At 40.6% G+C, this 16,251-nt stretch overlaps 1 protein-coding gene across 2 annotated transcripts in view; it reads left to right on the forward strand.

Moving 5' to 3' along the window:
• Positions 1-16,251, forward strand: part of LOC150079771 (thiol S-methyltransferase TMT1A-like) — a 41,949-nt gene that overhangs the window by 24,364 nt on the left and 1,334 nt on the right. The window lies entirely within an intron of this gene.

Consider the following 16,251-nt stretch of genomic DNA (forward strand, 5'->3'; position numbering starts at 1 on the left):
TTAAGATCACACAATACAGTTTTACTCTCTTACAATGTGTTCAAAAACTATCATATTGTACATATCATACAATAGTGAACATAAATATACACTGTGCTGCCATAGGTACATTTTAATAGGTACACCCCTGCTGTGCACACAAATGGTTTGTCCCACAACATTGCAAGTCACATGACCAGAGTTGTGGATATAATTGTAGCAGAACAACCTTTTTATCAGTTAAGCGAATAAACTGTAGCAAGAATGGGGAAAAGGAGCGATATAAAGGACTTCGAACGTGGCATAGTAGTAGGTGCAAGACATGCTGGACAAAGCATCTCTGAAAGGGCAGTTCTCCTGAACTTTTCACGCACCACAGTTTCAAGGGTGTATCGAGAATGGTGCAACGAACAGAAAACAAACATCCTCTCAACGGCAGTCATGTGAAGAAAATCGCTTGTTGATGAGAGAGGTCAGAGGAGGATGGCTAGAATTGTGCAAGCAAACAGACGGGCCACAATGTCGCACATCACGTCAGAATACAAATGCGCAGAAAAAAATATCGCAACGGACCACTAGTCGCACTTTGTCGCGAATGGACTACAACAGCCAATGCGTACCTATCGCGTACCTTTGTTATCAATGAAGAACAAGAGAGCACGCTTCCTGTGGGCACAGCAACACCAGCACTGGACTATCGAAGATTGGAAAACAGTTGCTTGGTCTGACGACTCGAATTCCTGGTGCATCATGTTGACGGAAGGCTCAGAATTTGGAGAAAACAACATGAATCCGTGGATCCGTCATGTCTGGCGACTGCTGTGCAAGGTGGAGGGGGCAGTGTTATGGTGTGGGGAATGTTTTCTTGGCACACGTTGGGTCCATTGATACCCATAGATTCACGTCTGAATGCCACATCGTACCTTAACATCGTTTCTGACCAGGTGCATCCGTTCATGTCGACAGTTTATCCTCAGTCAGATGGTTACTTCCAGCAGGATAATGCGCCGGTGCACAAAGCCCGAATCACTATGGAATGGTTCCAGGAACATGACAATGAGTTTTCGTATTCTGCAGTGGCCCGCTCAGTCCCTGGATCTCACTCCTATTGAACATCTTTGGGATGAGCTGGAAAGAACTGTTCGCTGCAGGCCTACACCTCCGTCCAATCTCAAAGAACTGCGTGACGCACTCATGTCTGCATGGTACTCCGTTCCTGCACAACGTTTTCAGCATCTTGTTCAATCCATGCCTAGACGAATTCAGGCTGTTTTGAAAGCTAAAGGAGGCTCAACACGCTATTAGGTAGGTGTACCTAATAAAGTGGCAGCACAGTGTAAGATACAACAGTACAGCAATTAAAAAGGGAGAAAAAAATCACAATAGTAACATATTTACACATAACTATGAAAGATACATAAATTTATGAAATATTTGATTTAAAAAAGAAAACTACATAATATTACAATTATAAAACACAGGGGATTATAATGTTTAAATACCTATACGTTGTTGTTGGTGAGAACCTGACTGGTCTTTAAAATTTTAAACACTGGAGTTTAAAATTTTAAGGACCAGTCAGGTTCTCACCTGTAGCTTCTCATAGGAGTGGCTTGGATATGGAAAAAGCATACCAAAGGAACCTAGTCAGGTACAGAAATGATGAAGGAAACGACACCGACACAACAACGGAAACAAAACGGTACAGAGGGACTTTATTCAAAAATGGCAACTTAGCACTGGCTGCCATGATACAGATGCATCACTGCCAAAGATGGAACAAAGGGAAGAGGTGGTCCTCAGTAGGAGATATGGCCACCCCTAATATCGATACAGTCTTTGCACCGCCTGTCCATACTTAGAACAATGTTGTTGATAAGTTCTTTCTGTAACATCGTCCATTCCTCTGTCAGCGCCATCTTCAGCTGGTGAATATTTTCTGGTGGGTGTGGACGTGCCGCTAGACGTCTCCCCAGATCGTCCATATGTGTTCGATGGGATTTAGATCGGTCAGAGGAACGGGCAGGCCAATCCATACGCACAATGCACTCACTTTCCAAAAGCATATCGCAGCTGTAGTACGATGAAGTGTGGCATTATCATCCATAAACACGAACTCGGGGCCAATGGCACCTCGGAACAGACGCACATGGGGAAGGATTACCTTAGTACAGTAGCGTGCACCGGTTACAGTACCGTCTTCCATTGTTGTTGTTATTTGGTTTTTAGGAGCATTAGCAACTAAGGCCATATTGCTCCGGGATATGCGGTGGTCATTCCTTGACCTTTCCGCATACTCCGTATTTGGTGGTGACGGGCTCGAACCCCGGTCTAATCAAGAAGCATGTGCTACGCACTGCTGCTCCTTCCCACCTGGCTACGGAGGCGCCCCCGTCTTCCATTATCTGGAGTTGTGTACGTCCATCCAAATTAACGCCTCCCCAGACGAGAACACCTCGACCGCCACATTGATCCCTTTCAGTGATGTTTGCGTTGTGATACCGTGTGCCAACCTCTCGCCAGATTAGCTGACGTCCAGAATCTACCCTCATCAGTAAAGTGTACCTTAATTAAAGATTTTGTGTTTGTAACCTTTAGAAATAGTGCTGGTCCTTAAGTTTTGCACACCAGTGTAGTAGGGTTTTAGGAGCATCAGGCGAATAAGGCCATGTTGCTCCGTGTTTACTGGCTGTAAATTGCTTGCTCGTGTTCTGTGGTCGATTTTCTGTTTGCTGGACGAAAAATTCGTCCCATACTACCCTCGCCTGAGACCGATTAACTCAGCCACGTTGCGAAAAAGCCCATAAAAATTCCTCGCGTCATCGACGGGACTCGAACGTAAGTCTTTTCAAACGGTGTGGGGAGGACGGCAATTATAACAACAATTCTACCAACCATTTCTACCAACACGATGGCTGAAGTGTAATGCAGTAATTAAGTGCGTTACAGGATTTATAAAGTTTAATGTCATCAGCATATAATAAAAGATTTACACCTTCTGGTCTAGGGATATTTGTCAGATCGTTGAAAAGAAGAGGGACCTAAAAATGATCCCTGGGGAAAGCCTGTACAGAAGGATAATACGTGCTATGTATTTCCATTATAAGCTGGACAGTTTGAGTTTTAACAGATCATTATAAACTGTGTCAAACGCTCTAGCCAGGTCTTTTTTCCATTTTTTTCCATTTATTTGTACACACAATTCTTTACATTTTATATACAAGAACTTACAGAGAAGATATATATACAATTTTATATACATTAGCATTATCATTCTCATTATACCTATATATATACTATATTATATATGAACACGTGTGTGTGTGTGTGTGTGTGTTTTACCTGTATCAAGGGTGGCTCCTAGGCCTTAGCCCATCTCCACCTTGCACGTCTGTGGTGGTGCAGAAACTCAGCAAGCTTTTTATCGCTTGTGTATGTCCACCCTGCCACCAGGGAGCAGCCAACACCCAGGCAGCCGCTGCCTGCCCCCAGTCACAAGCAGCCAAGCCTGGGTCTACTATTACCTTAAGTGCCATGGGCACAAATCCCACACCCATCGGAGATAGTGCAATACCGGTGGGTGCCAGCAATCCCGTCCCCAGGTTGCCCAAACCTGGAAACCAGCAAAAAAAAAAAAAAAAAAAAAAAAAAAAAGTAAATATTTACATATGTACAAAAGATATTAGAATTTTGACTCTAAATCCTAGTAATACAATTCAATTTTACATATCTGACAAGTCATCCTATTTATATTTAATGGGATACCAACATTTATATTAACTGCTCAGCTGTCAGATTTATACTCGATTTTGGATTTGAGTTCTTAGTTGAAGTCTTTTCTTAAAGACCGATTCTGCAAAGGTCTGGAAAGTCTCAAAGTTTGTTTTGTTCTCAACTAGTATTTTCACGTTGTCCTCAGCTAGATCTGGAACCTGATTAAGTACCTAGACAGGTCTGTATAAATCACATCGACCCACTTGCCAAGATGTTCCATGGAAGTAAGTTGCCAAAAGCAGCCAAGTTGATGGCCACGGATCCTTCGCGAAGAAAGCCATGTTGATCTTGAGTCAATATTGGATTGAAGTATGCAGAAAGTTTACTTTGAACAATTGTATCTACTATTTTTGCTACGCTGTTAATGAGCATTATTGGACAATATTTATTGGTTAAGAGTTTAAACCCTCTTTTATATATTGGCATTATGTGAGATTTTTTGAAGCAGCTAGGATAAACACCTCCTTTTAAAGATTTATTAAAGATACCTAAAAATGGAACCGTTAAATTATTGTAACATAGTTTCCAAAATATTTCTGGAACACCATCAGGTCCCTTGCCATAATCATTTTTTTTAAATGATTGAAAGCTGACTCTATACCCATAAGATGAACATTAATATTTGCCATGAAGTCGTTGTGCTCAGCTCAATTGGGTAATTCGGCGGGTCTTTAGAGACTGCAGAGAAAACTGATTCAAAATAATCTGCAAATAATTGGACGATTTCGATAGCAGCTGATGATTTTATGTTATTGAAATAAAGAGAGCTTGTGGTGTAGGATCTGTTATCTTTAATCGAGCGAACGTGGTTCCAAAAAGGACGAAGATCATTAGTATCTTCCTGCAATTCCCTGAATAAGAGGAAGATCACGATCTAACTCACACCTCCTCTTTCTTTTTAACAATATTAGCAACTCGAAGATGTTTCCAACCAAAACCACACCAACACCACATTAAATCCTTTAATAACCAGAGATATTCTTTTAAGAAGTTGAGTTCGAGTCCCATCGATGATGTGAAGAATTTTTATGGGCTTTTTTCACAAAATGACTATTAGTTGGTCTCAGGCGAGGACAGTATGGTATTTTCTGCCGGGAAAATCCCGTTATTCCTCCAGCAAACATAAAATCATTAACCTAATGAAAGAATAATTTGTGTTGTCAAATTTCGCTTCAGTCGTACCTTAAAAACTCAATATACAAATTAAGTTGTATGTCTTCTAAAGAAACGTGACTCAATTCATATTAACCTTGCACACAATTAATTCTTTCTTTTAGTTCTTATAATCGTACACAAAATCGTACCTACGAGGGAGGTTTGAAAAGTTAGTGGTACAGTGCTAAATTTTCTGTACTAAATGTATAACTCTTCAAATAGGAACCCACTAAGTTTCATGCAGTTTCAATAGCGTCTCTTTTTAAATTGAAGGTCCTGAAGTCAAAAAAGTTGTCTTAATGAGGAAGGATGGACAAATTCAATCACCTTGCAGTTATCCAATATTTAGGCAAAAAAAAAAGGACTAACGCCAAAGGCAATTCATGAGGATATGATTACAAGATTGGGGGAGGATGACCCTCCTATTCCGTGGTTAAGGAGTGGATGGCAGAATTTAAACGAGGGAAGGAGAGCCTGGTAGATGGACCACGCTGGAGAAAACTGCAAAGTCCATCACTCCAGAGGTTGTTGACAGAGTGCATGATCTGGTGGTGAGTAATCGACGAGTGACAGTTCATTACATTGCCATCGTTTGGGAATCTCATCTGAACGTGTGTATCACATAACAGAAATCTTTACTATGAAAAAAGTGTCAGCACGATGAGTCCCAAAGTTGTAGACAACAGATCGAAACCACGAGAGTTACCAAGTCAAGTAAACGATTGCATCGTTTTCAAGCAGATCCAGCAACTTTTCGTACAAGACTTGTGACCATAGATGAGACGTGATTCTGTCATTTTCATCCATGGATAATGGAACACGCCAAAAAAACCAGGTCGATTCCTTTTTCCTGAGAGGTGATGGCATCGATTTTTTTGGGATGCCGATGGAGCGTTGCTGACGGGTTACCTTCAGAAAGGCTGACAGTCACAGGGGCATATTACACAGACCTTGTGAGGCGGCTGCGTAAAAACATCAAAGACAAACGGAGAGGAAGCTCAGCAAAGGAGGTTTGTTCCACCAGGCAGCCTGTCATTGCCATGGCTGCACTGCATACGTGCGGATGGCGCACTATGGCCATAGTTGCCGATGCGCCCAATAAATTCCGAAACAAACAAACAAACAAACAAAGCATACGTGCGGCTTTTAAATCTTGGACAATCGCCCATATTTATCAGACCTAGCACCATCGGACTTCCACCTATTTTCTACTTTGAAAAAATACCTGGCTACCATACATTTTCCCACCGACAGTGACGTTATTATTGCAGCGGATGCATTCCTGGAGGCCCAAGAGAAAACTTTCTTCGCAGCTGGAATCAGCGCATTGCATCATCGGTGGCAAAAGTGTATTGACTCTGAAGGAAACTATGTTGAAAAGTAACTTGTTACCAGACTCGTCAATAAACCTTTCATACTGAGACCACGAACTTTTCAAACACCCCTCGTGTTATTCGAAAACAGCAATTCACATTACCTATAATTCATAAATTTGTCATTCACAATACTTATCATTCATAAGAACGAATCCATCATTGGGTTCAACCTGTTCTACTGAATTACTTTCTTCATTCACTCTTAGCAATGAAATTTTACTTTCTGATTTTCCTTACCTGTTTTTTTTTTTTTTTTTTAGGAGCATTAGCAACTAAGGCCATATTGCTCCGGGATATGCGGTGGTCAATCCCTGACCTTTCCGCATCCTCCGTATTTGGTGGTGACGGGCTCGAACCCCGGTCTAATCAAGAAGCGTGTGCTACGCACTGCTGCTCCTTCCCACCTGGCTGCGGAGGCGCCTCCTTACCTGCAACACTTAAGGTTTAAGGATGGTTTAAAACTGCAACTTATCTTTCCAAGATCATTTTAATGACATAGTATTATTCTGTAATTGGTCCTTAAAGCTTACTGAATTCAGGTATCAACAATTATTTAAAAAAAAAAAAATCAGTTTTGCTGGACGAAAAACCTGAGTTTCCTGGGTAGAAGAGAGTGAAAAACCTTGCTAACTACACGTGAGACCGACTGACTCAGCCGTGGAGTGGAAAAAGCCCATTAAAGTTGCTGGTATCATTGACGGGATTCGAACCCGGTTCTTTCCCCACTCAGTGTAGGGAGGCCGGTGATTATAACTTATGGTTTGTTCCTAGATCCCCCTATCCTATATGCATATCTCGAACGGTTTTATAGGCACGTTATGCACATAGCATATATGCATAATACGCTTGTCTTGGTTATGCCCGTCTGTCCGTCCGTCCGTCCGTCTGCACATAACAATCCGACTCGCAGTAGGCGGATTTTCATAAAATGTTTGGGCCTTTAAAAAAAAAAAAATATCGAGCCATTCCAAATTTCTGTAAAATCATACCAATATAAATCCGGCAATTATTATTATTTATTTATTTTATTATTTTATTTATTATTATTATTTATTTTTTTTTTTTTCTGTTCCTTCCCTCTCCTCCTCATGTAATAATCCCACTTCCCGATAGATGAATTTTCATGGTATTTTATATTGCGGTCTTTTAAAAAGTGACGTCATTCCCAAACATCATTAAATCGTACCAATTGAAATCTATCAATTATTATTCCTTCTTTCTGCCCGTCCGTCCGTCGCCATGTAATAATTCAACTTCCAGTAGATGGAATTTCCCAAAATCATATATTTTTGACTTTCAGAAAGATTTCTTGAATCATTCTAACTTACGTCAAAATCAAATCAACAGAAAATTATGTTTGTTGCCATGCGCGTGTTGAAGGAATGAATGATAATATGGCGGATGCGCAGAAACGACATGTTCTCTGTTCGCGCATAAAAGTCATTGCTTTTTGCTGTTCTTTCTTATTCTTAATTAGCTTTCATGAATTACTGTTATTTACTAACTCATTCGAAATGTCACGCAGTGCGTATATCAACCAACTTGTTTCAATTGAATATTGGTTGTTGGGCTGGTTAAACCTTAAACCGTCAAGTCCAGAACCAACAACTATCTTAAAATCAGTTACAGTATTTCTATTATTATCGATGCCAAACCATGGAACTTGCTGATCACCTCTAGGAATATTAAAACCCAAGAACTAATCAAAAAGACAATTGATGCATCGGACTTTAGATATATAATCTCTCTTCCCCTCTTAGGAGAATCCATAATGAATTCAAAAGAAAATTCCTCCTCAACCCCAAACGATTCTAATTGGATGCTAAATATAGATCTGTAATACTTAAAGAGATCTTTACTTACATATTGTAGATTCACATTGCATTTTATTTTTACTTTACGCGTTTTAATGCTATGGTCTATTGAAAGGAGTGGGATAGCGCCCTCTCGCACTTGACCACATCTAGTTTGGTATACTCTGAACTAAATTTAGCCATTGTTTCTGTACAAGGATTGCTTAAAATAAATAAAAAGAAACTGTGGCTTCGAAATGGTGCCTTTGCATCGTGTCCGACTTCGCATTTATGTCGATCATTACGCTATGACGGTGTACAGCGAGGGCGTATACCGTGGAGACGCGGTTCCAAGTTCATTGACTCTACTGATGACCCGAAAGTAGAATTCAAGGCACAGTGACCTACATTTTGCCTTTCTGCTTTATTGTGACGTCAAGCGTCAAGTCTTGAAACTGAATATGTATTCTGATGGTTAGTTAGCAGACGTCTGTGATGATGGATGTCATCGTGTACGCGGTTCTATCGGGCTTTCTGTGGTTTTGTAATGTCACCATCTTACTCCCTTTCTTTTTATTGCTTAAATGGAACAAAAGTATTAGCGAAAAATGGTTTGCCTTTTCGTATTCCAATTTATTCGGACCAGGTTTTAAAAATTCTGTAGCACCTTTAAGGAAAGAGCTCTTTAGAATTGCCAACCTCAAACAACTCGTACATACAAAGAAGGCTCCTACTATTTTGGAAATTGGTGTAGGTAACGGCAGTAATTTGGAGTACTATCCAACGAACACCTGTCTCATTGCTCTCGACTGCAATCCATCTTTCGAAGATTATTTTCGTAAGGATTTGGACAAGTTTACAGATGTCAACTTGGAAAAGGTAGTGATTGGCATGGCAGAAGACATGTCCGAAGTTCCAAGTGCCAGCGTTGAGGTAGTGGTGTCCACCCACGTCCTCTGCTCCGTTACTGATGTCAGTAATGTGATGGAAGAGGTGAAAAGAGTTCTTGTTCCGGTAAGATTTAGATTTAAATTTCATTTTTCAATTTTTTTAAAAAAAATTCGGTGGAAACTTCCACTAGAGTCGTGTTCAATACTTATAAAGGCTGTGATGCATACAAGGAAAAGCCGCCCCTGCTCCCTTGACCCACTACATGAAAAATTGCAATAATATCGCAGTGGTTGACTCAAACAGCTAACCCCCAGCAACAAAAAATAATAAAATAAATTTTATTTTATTATTTTTTTCTCCAGCGTGACTTACAAAGTGAATATTATTTATTCACTGACTGTACATGAAAGGTTAAATTATCCTTTACAATAGAAACATGGCGCGTAGATAGGTCTATTTATACTTTATTCCTAGATGGTCAAAGGTGTGTAAAATTGTTTACAACAGCCAGATTGGGCAGCTTACTGTCAACAAATCTATTTTGACATCGTGTAAATTGGAACACGAGACGTGTGACACTTTGTATCTGCACTCTGATCACGTTATCAAAGCCCACTCTATTTGTTTATGAATTAATTGTCGATGGATTAGTTGCCTTGATGCACACGTGGCACACACAGAAACACACACACACGAAGCCAATTTATAACAAACCTTGTCTCCACTCGTGTACGCATCCCACAGCACTTAGCTGTGGGATGCGTAGTGCCTGTCAGTTCGCCAGTACGGAGCCCGTGCAATGAAGAAAGGGAAGGACCCTACGTGAGTTGCAACGGGAATGATTTGCCGTGCTAGGAAGACGACACCCAGCATCTCAGCAACCTCAGGCATTATCGGCTGTTCTAGAGTGGCCATAGTGAAGGTGTGGTAGGAATGGTCCGAAGAGGACACACAACCACCCAACGTGCGGGAGTGGGTGAGCACACCTCGTTGATAGCCGAGATGAACTTCAGTTGGTACTTGCTGTCCGGAACAACAGACAGTTGACGATCCTTCAATTATCAGGTTACAACTAGGGTGGACAGAGAAACTTTTTCGAGCACACCATCCAGCAAACGCTCTTGTGAAACAAGAGTAAGCAACCTGTTCACGTGCCTACCTTGAGCGACCTACATTGATACCTCCGCTGGCAGTGGGCACGGGAGCATCATTCCTGGATATTGGACACTTAACAAGAAGCTCCTGGCCTGTCTGATGAATCAAGGTTCTAGCTCCATCATGCTAATAGACTGGTGCATATTCGACGGCGAGTAGGTGAAAACTGCATCCAGACTACACAGGCAAGTGGCGGGTGTCATGGTTTCAGGAATTATTATTATTATTATTAAAATCAGTTTATTTCCCAAGAAACCTTGGGTCACCCCGGGACGGCTCTGTGCCAGAAGGGTGTGAATATTTACAGACTAAGGTGCGAGGAACACAATGTACAATAAACAAGGGTGTTTTTATGAACTTCGCTGAGTGCTCTCGTCCTCATTAAACACACCCTGACCTGCAGATCCTATCACGGCATTGTTTCGGACCCAGTTCTGCCTTATATGATAACCGTCTATCCACATGGCATAGGGCTCTTTCAACAAAACAATGTCCAATATCACAATGCCCGCATTGTACAGAAATAGTTCCAGGATCACGTACAATTTTAAATTAAATTATCATATTAGGCCACCCGAATATTTTTATTCATCTGACATGCATTGTGTATTATGTCCGCAAATTGTATGTGTTATATGGTTATGTATTAAATAATTAATACATAACTTGATGCGGAAGTTATATAAAGGGATTTCGTAGATAACACTCGTAGATAACACTCGTTACTGAAACAAATATTTCGTAGATAACACTCGTTACTGAAACATAAATATTTCGTAGATAATACTCGTTACTGAAACAAATATTTCGTAAATAACACTCGTAGATTTCGTAGATAACACTCGTTACTGAAACATAAATATAGCGTTATAACTCTGTTGGGATACAAGTTTAGGATTTAATTTTGTACTGAAATTGAAATTTTATTGAAAGTAAATCGAAATCATGACTCAAACCAGAGCAGCAAAGCAAAAGGCTCCAGCTAATGGGAATGCTGTGGCTCAGAGGAGAACTGAGGGGGGCAGTTGCCCTCTGAATCACAGCCTTTTAAGATGCACTATTTGCTTGATGTTTGCGGAGCAGTCAGGTATGGGACATGATACTGCCATGGGGGATGTCTTTGTATGTGCATGATGCAAGGAGTGTAAGGAAATCAGGTGTCAACTCAGCATTGTTATGGGCCTATATGAGAGCTTGAAGGACAGGGTGGATGCCCTCGAAGGATTACAAGTGAGGGGCCCATCAAGCTCTCAGCTGCCCACACCAATGCCAGAGCTTGCACTTGGTCATCGCGCAACACAGCGGCAGCCCCCAAGGCAGAATGCGCTAGTCCCAAAGGAACTAGTAGTTGTTGGCGACTCTATTGTCAGAGAAACGGGCAACATGCTTTGTAAAAAGGATAGGTGGAACAGGACCAGGGTATGTCTGGCAGGGGCAAAGGTTGATGACGTTGTAGAGCGGATATCATCTTTTAAGGGCACAAAAGGTGATATAGTTGTACACGTTGGCACTAATGATATTAAGAGTAGGAGACAGGCGGAATTACTTAACAAGTACAGGTCACTGATGAAAAAAAGCCGTGAATTAGGGTTGAATTTGAAAGTGTCTGCAATTCTGCCCAGACACGATAGGAGGGAGTATATGATGAGAGCCCTGTCGATCAATTCGGCCCTGGAAAGATTGTGCAGGGCTCAAGGGGTAGAATTTTTTTCAGCCTGGTCTGTACTTGTTAACAGGAGAGACTGCTTCTACAGGGATGGGATACACTTAAATAGAAAGGGTGCAAGAATGTTTGCTGATGCTATCGAGGCAGTGTTAGGAGGGTCGGAAAACTGCTAGATTGGGGGGATACAACGACTAATAGATTAACAGTAGCCACTGACAGAGGAGAAAGTGATTCTTGCACTGCTTCTATTGGAATGAGCAGCAGCCTGGAAAATAAGATGCAGGATATTTCAGAGACTGCTGGGAATCATTGAGGTACAAGTAAACACATGGTGTTAGGGTAGCTAAGAATAGAAATAGGTGCATGTATACTTGCGTGTACACCAATGCTAGGAGTTTAGTAAATAAATTTGATGAATTTGAGGTATTGCTCAAAACATCAAAGGCAGATATTGTTGGGATTTAAGAGACGTGGTGTCACACAGATATAAGGAATGCAGAACTGGAATTTGGGGAGTACAATGTCTACAGAAAGGATAGACAGGATAGGAAGGGAGGAGGGGTTATGCTATTAGTTAAGAAACACATAAAATCCAAGGAAGTGAAGCCAGTCGACATCGCTGGACAGTGCAGTGTCGAGTCAGTATGGTGTGACATAAGCATTGGGAGATCAAAATTGAGAGAAGGAGTGTGCTATAGGCCTAATGACTCTGATAAGTATAATAAGAAACTGTACAGAGAAATAGAGTGGGCCAGTAAATCAGAGAGTCTTATTATGGGGGATTTTAATTTCCCAGATATTGACTGGAATTTGGGGGCTGGTCACTCACACACTAGCAGGGCTTTTGTGGATTTATTGGATGATTGTTTTCTACATCAGCATGTTCGGGAGGCAACTAGAGGGAGTAATACTCTTGATTTGATTATCAGTAGTGATTCTTCATGCATTAAGAATCTGCAGATAAATGAACCACTAGGTGGCAGTGATCACAGTGTGCTGAAGTGGGATTTACTCAAAGAGGTAACTACCATTAGGGATAAAGGGAAGGGGTATTGCTTTCGTAAAGGCGACCACGATGGATGGACTGAGACAGCATTTAAATTCTATACAGTGGGACCAACTGATGATGTTACCAACAGCAAATTCAAAATGGGAAGCATTCAAAGAACTTGTCTTGGAAGCTACTAGGCTTTGCATACCAACTAAGAAATATTGTTCAAAATTTAGGCCTAAATGGATGTCAGATGAACTAATGAGGCTTATGGCAGAGAAGAAAAATGCATAGGATACATACAAATTAACACGTGACACAGAAGCCTATGATAGATACAAGTTGATCTGTAACCAAGTTACAAAGGAGGTTAGGCAGGCGAAGGCAGATTACGAGAAATCCTTGGCAAGGGATGCGAAGAAAAACAGCAAAGAGTTCTTTACTTATGTAAACTCTAGAAGGAAGGGGATGAATCAGATTGGTCCACTTGATATCGATGGGTCAACTGTTGATGATCCTGCCCAGGTAGCTAACAAACTAAATGAATATTTTGCATCGACATTCACACATGAGGAGTTATTCCGCGAGGTTAATGCCAGAGGTGTATTCAACTCTGGCAGTAAGCTAGAGAATCTTGTAATAACTGAGAGTAAATTGGAGGAGAAATTGTTGAATTGGAGGAGAAATTGTAGGAGTAAATTGGAGGAGAAATTGTGAGAAATTCATAAACACAAGAAAGGCACCTGGGGTGGATGGAATCTATCCAGTTATATTAAAGGAGGCAGCAAAGGAAGTAAGCAAACCCTTAGCCATAATTATGAGAGCTTCCTTGGACTCAGGGGAGGTACCCATGGACTGGAGATGTGCAAATGTGACCCCAATTCACAAAGGAGGATCAAAGGCTGACACAAGTAATTATAGACCTGTGAGTTTAACTTCTGTTCCCGGAAAATTAATGGAGGCACTGGTTAAAGAAGCACTGCAGGATCATCTAGACAAGACTTCAGTTATAGCTCAGACACAGCATGGTTTTGTTAAGGGGAAGTCTTGCCTGACCAATTTGATTGGATACTATGATTCAGTCACAAAAGAACTGGATGCAGGGAATAACTTTGATATTATATACTTGGATCTTAGAAAGGCTTTTGATACTGTTGCACATGGAAGACTGCTGCACAAATTGGAGCAGTGTGGCATTGGAGGCAAATTGCTGCTATGGATAAAGGGGTGGTAGAGGGGGAGAAGATAGAGAGTCATAATCAATGGACACTGCTCATCGTGGACTAATGTTATTAGTGGAGTTCCTCGGGGTTCAGTATTGGGTCCTTTATTGTTTTCTGTATTTATAAATGATATTGATGATGGTATATCAAGCTTAATGTCCAAAGTTTGCAGACGATACGAAGGTTGGCAGGGTTGGCAGGGTTGTCAAGGACACTACTGACACTATGCTGCTGCAACAGGATCTGGAAAGGTTGAGCAGATGGGCTGAGAGGTGGCAAATGAAGTTTAACATTGACAAATGTAAAGTCCTACATATGGGAAACAGCAACCCCAGAGCAATGTATCAACTCTGTGGTACCACACTGACAGTGGTAGAGAATGAAAGGGACCTGGGGGTGGTTGTGGAGGCAGATATGAAGTTCTCTGAGCAGTGCAGACGGGCTGCAAGAGTAGCTCATGGTGTATTGTCAATGATATATAGGAATTTTTCTAGCAGGGATAAGGAGGTGATTATTCCCTTGTATAAGATAATGGTCAGGCCACCCCTAGAGTACTGTATACAGGTCTGGAGGCCTCATTTCAAGAAGGATGTAGAGCTGCTGGAACGAGTACAGAGAAGGGCAACAAGATTAGTGAATGGAACAAAGGGGTGCTCTTACGAAGAAAGGCTTAAGTTTTGAGAATTACAGTGTCTGGAGACTAGGCACCAGCGAGGTAATCTGATAGAGGTGTACAAAGCCTTGAATGGTTTGAGCATGCTCAGTGCTGATGGGATTCTTCCTCTTGCTCAGAATAATCACCTGAGAGGGCATAAATTCAAATTGAGGAAAGACAAATGTAGCATAGATGTGCGGAAATTTGCCTTTAGCCAGCGGGTGGTTGGTAGGTGGAACAGACTTCCATCCCTTGTCGTGGAAGTTGATAGCCTAAATAAGTTTAAGGCTCGGCTGGACAGGTATTTCGAACGAACAAAGGGGTGAAGTGGAAGTGGTTATTTTTTATTTATTTATTTTACTTTAATTTTTTTGGCTGATGCTGCATAAGCTTGCTTTCTTGCATCAAATGCCTCTACTAATGCTAAATGCTAAAACGTACAAACTTCTCATTAGGTGTCAACGGCCAGGATTGCGAGCAAAATAGAAACATTTGTCTTCGTTTCTGATGTAAACCACAAGCCAAATGGTAAAAAGCAGAAACATAAATAAAAATGACAATAAAATTTTGTTAACAAAATAATTGAAAATGAAAATAATTTTTTTTATTTTACAAATTTAGAAACCTTAATTTTAATTTTTTCTTTTTGTAAATTTCCTCGTATTTTTGATTTTGTTCACAAAATACTTTATTTTCATTTTCGTTTATTTTGGTAACAAAATTTTATTGTTATTTTTATTTATGAAGAATTTTGCTTTTTACCCTTTGGCTTGTGGTTTACATCACAAATGAAGACACATGTTGCAATTTTGCTTGAAATCCTGGCAGTTGACACCTGATGAGCAGCCGATTTTGTAAGTTGTGTGCCAACATCCTTATTTGATCAATTGTCAATCCACTGCAGGATGGAGGAGCAACAACGACTAAGGCCACATTACTCCGTGTATACTGTCTGTACATTGCGTGTTCTGAGGTCGATTTTCTGTTTGCTGCACGAAAAACCCGAGTTCCCAGGGGAGAACCATACTACCCTCGCCTGAGACCATCTAATTCAGCCACCTTGCTAAAAAGGCCCATTAAAATTGCTCACGCCATTGACAGGAGTCAAGCTCTGGTCTTTTCCATCCAGTGTGTGGAGGACAGCGTTCCTACCAACTGTGCTACCCATGAGGGCAGTGCATTAGCGGCATTTCTTTTAGCTCTAAATCTTACAGTATCAATCAGATATAGTATATATGTTTCTTGTAAATTAATTTTCTTAAATCCCCCATTATTTACGTCAATAAAGATTTATATTTACCTTAATGAACCACTTAAATTGTGTTAATTAAATTGTGGTAGTATTTTTGTTGGGAAAATAGTCTGCAAAAGATGTTTTATTAAATATGTACTTTGATTTACTGGACAATGGTGTTTCTTCCAAATAACACTTCCACCATGGACTGTTCTTATTTTAGTGGCATTGCTTTTTGTCATTTTGTTTCTTTAAAATTATTTAATGACTCATAATTTGCAAATGTATATTGTCCCCTTCAAGTAACCACAACAACAAATAGATTTTTGGTCCATAAGAAAAAAAATATAGACCAAATA

Source organism: Mastigoproctus giganteus, chromosome 10 (genome assembly GCF_048544385.1).
Source record: "Mastigoproctus giganteus isolate SK-2022 chromosome 10, ASM4854438v1, whole genome shotgun sequence".
In the NCBI taxonomy this organism is placed as follows: Eukaryota; Metazoa; Arthropoda; class Arachnida; order Uropygi; family Thelyphonidae; genus Mastigoproctus; species Mastigoproctus giganteus.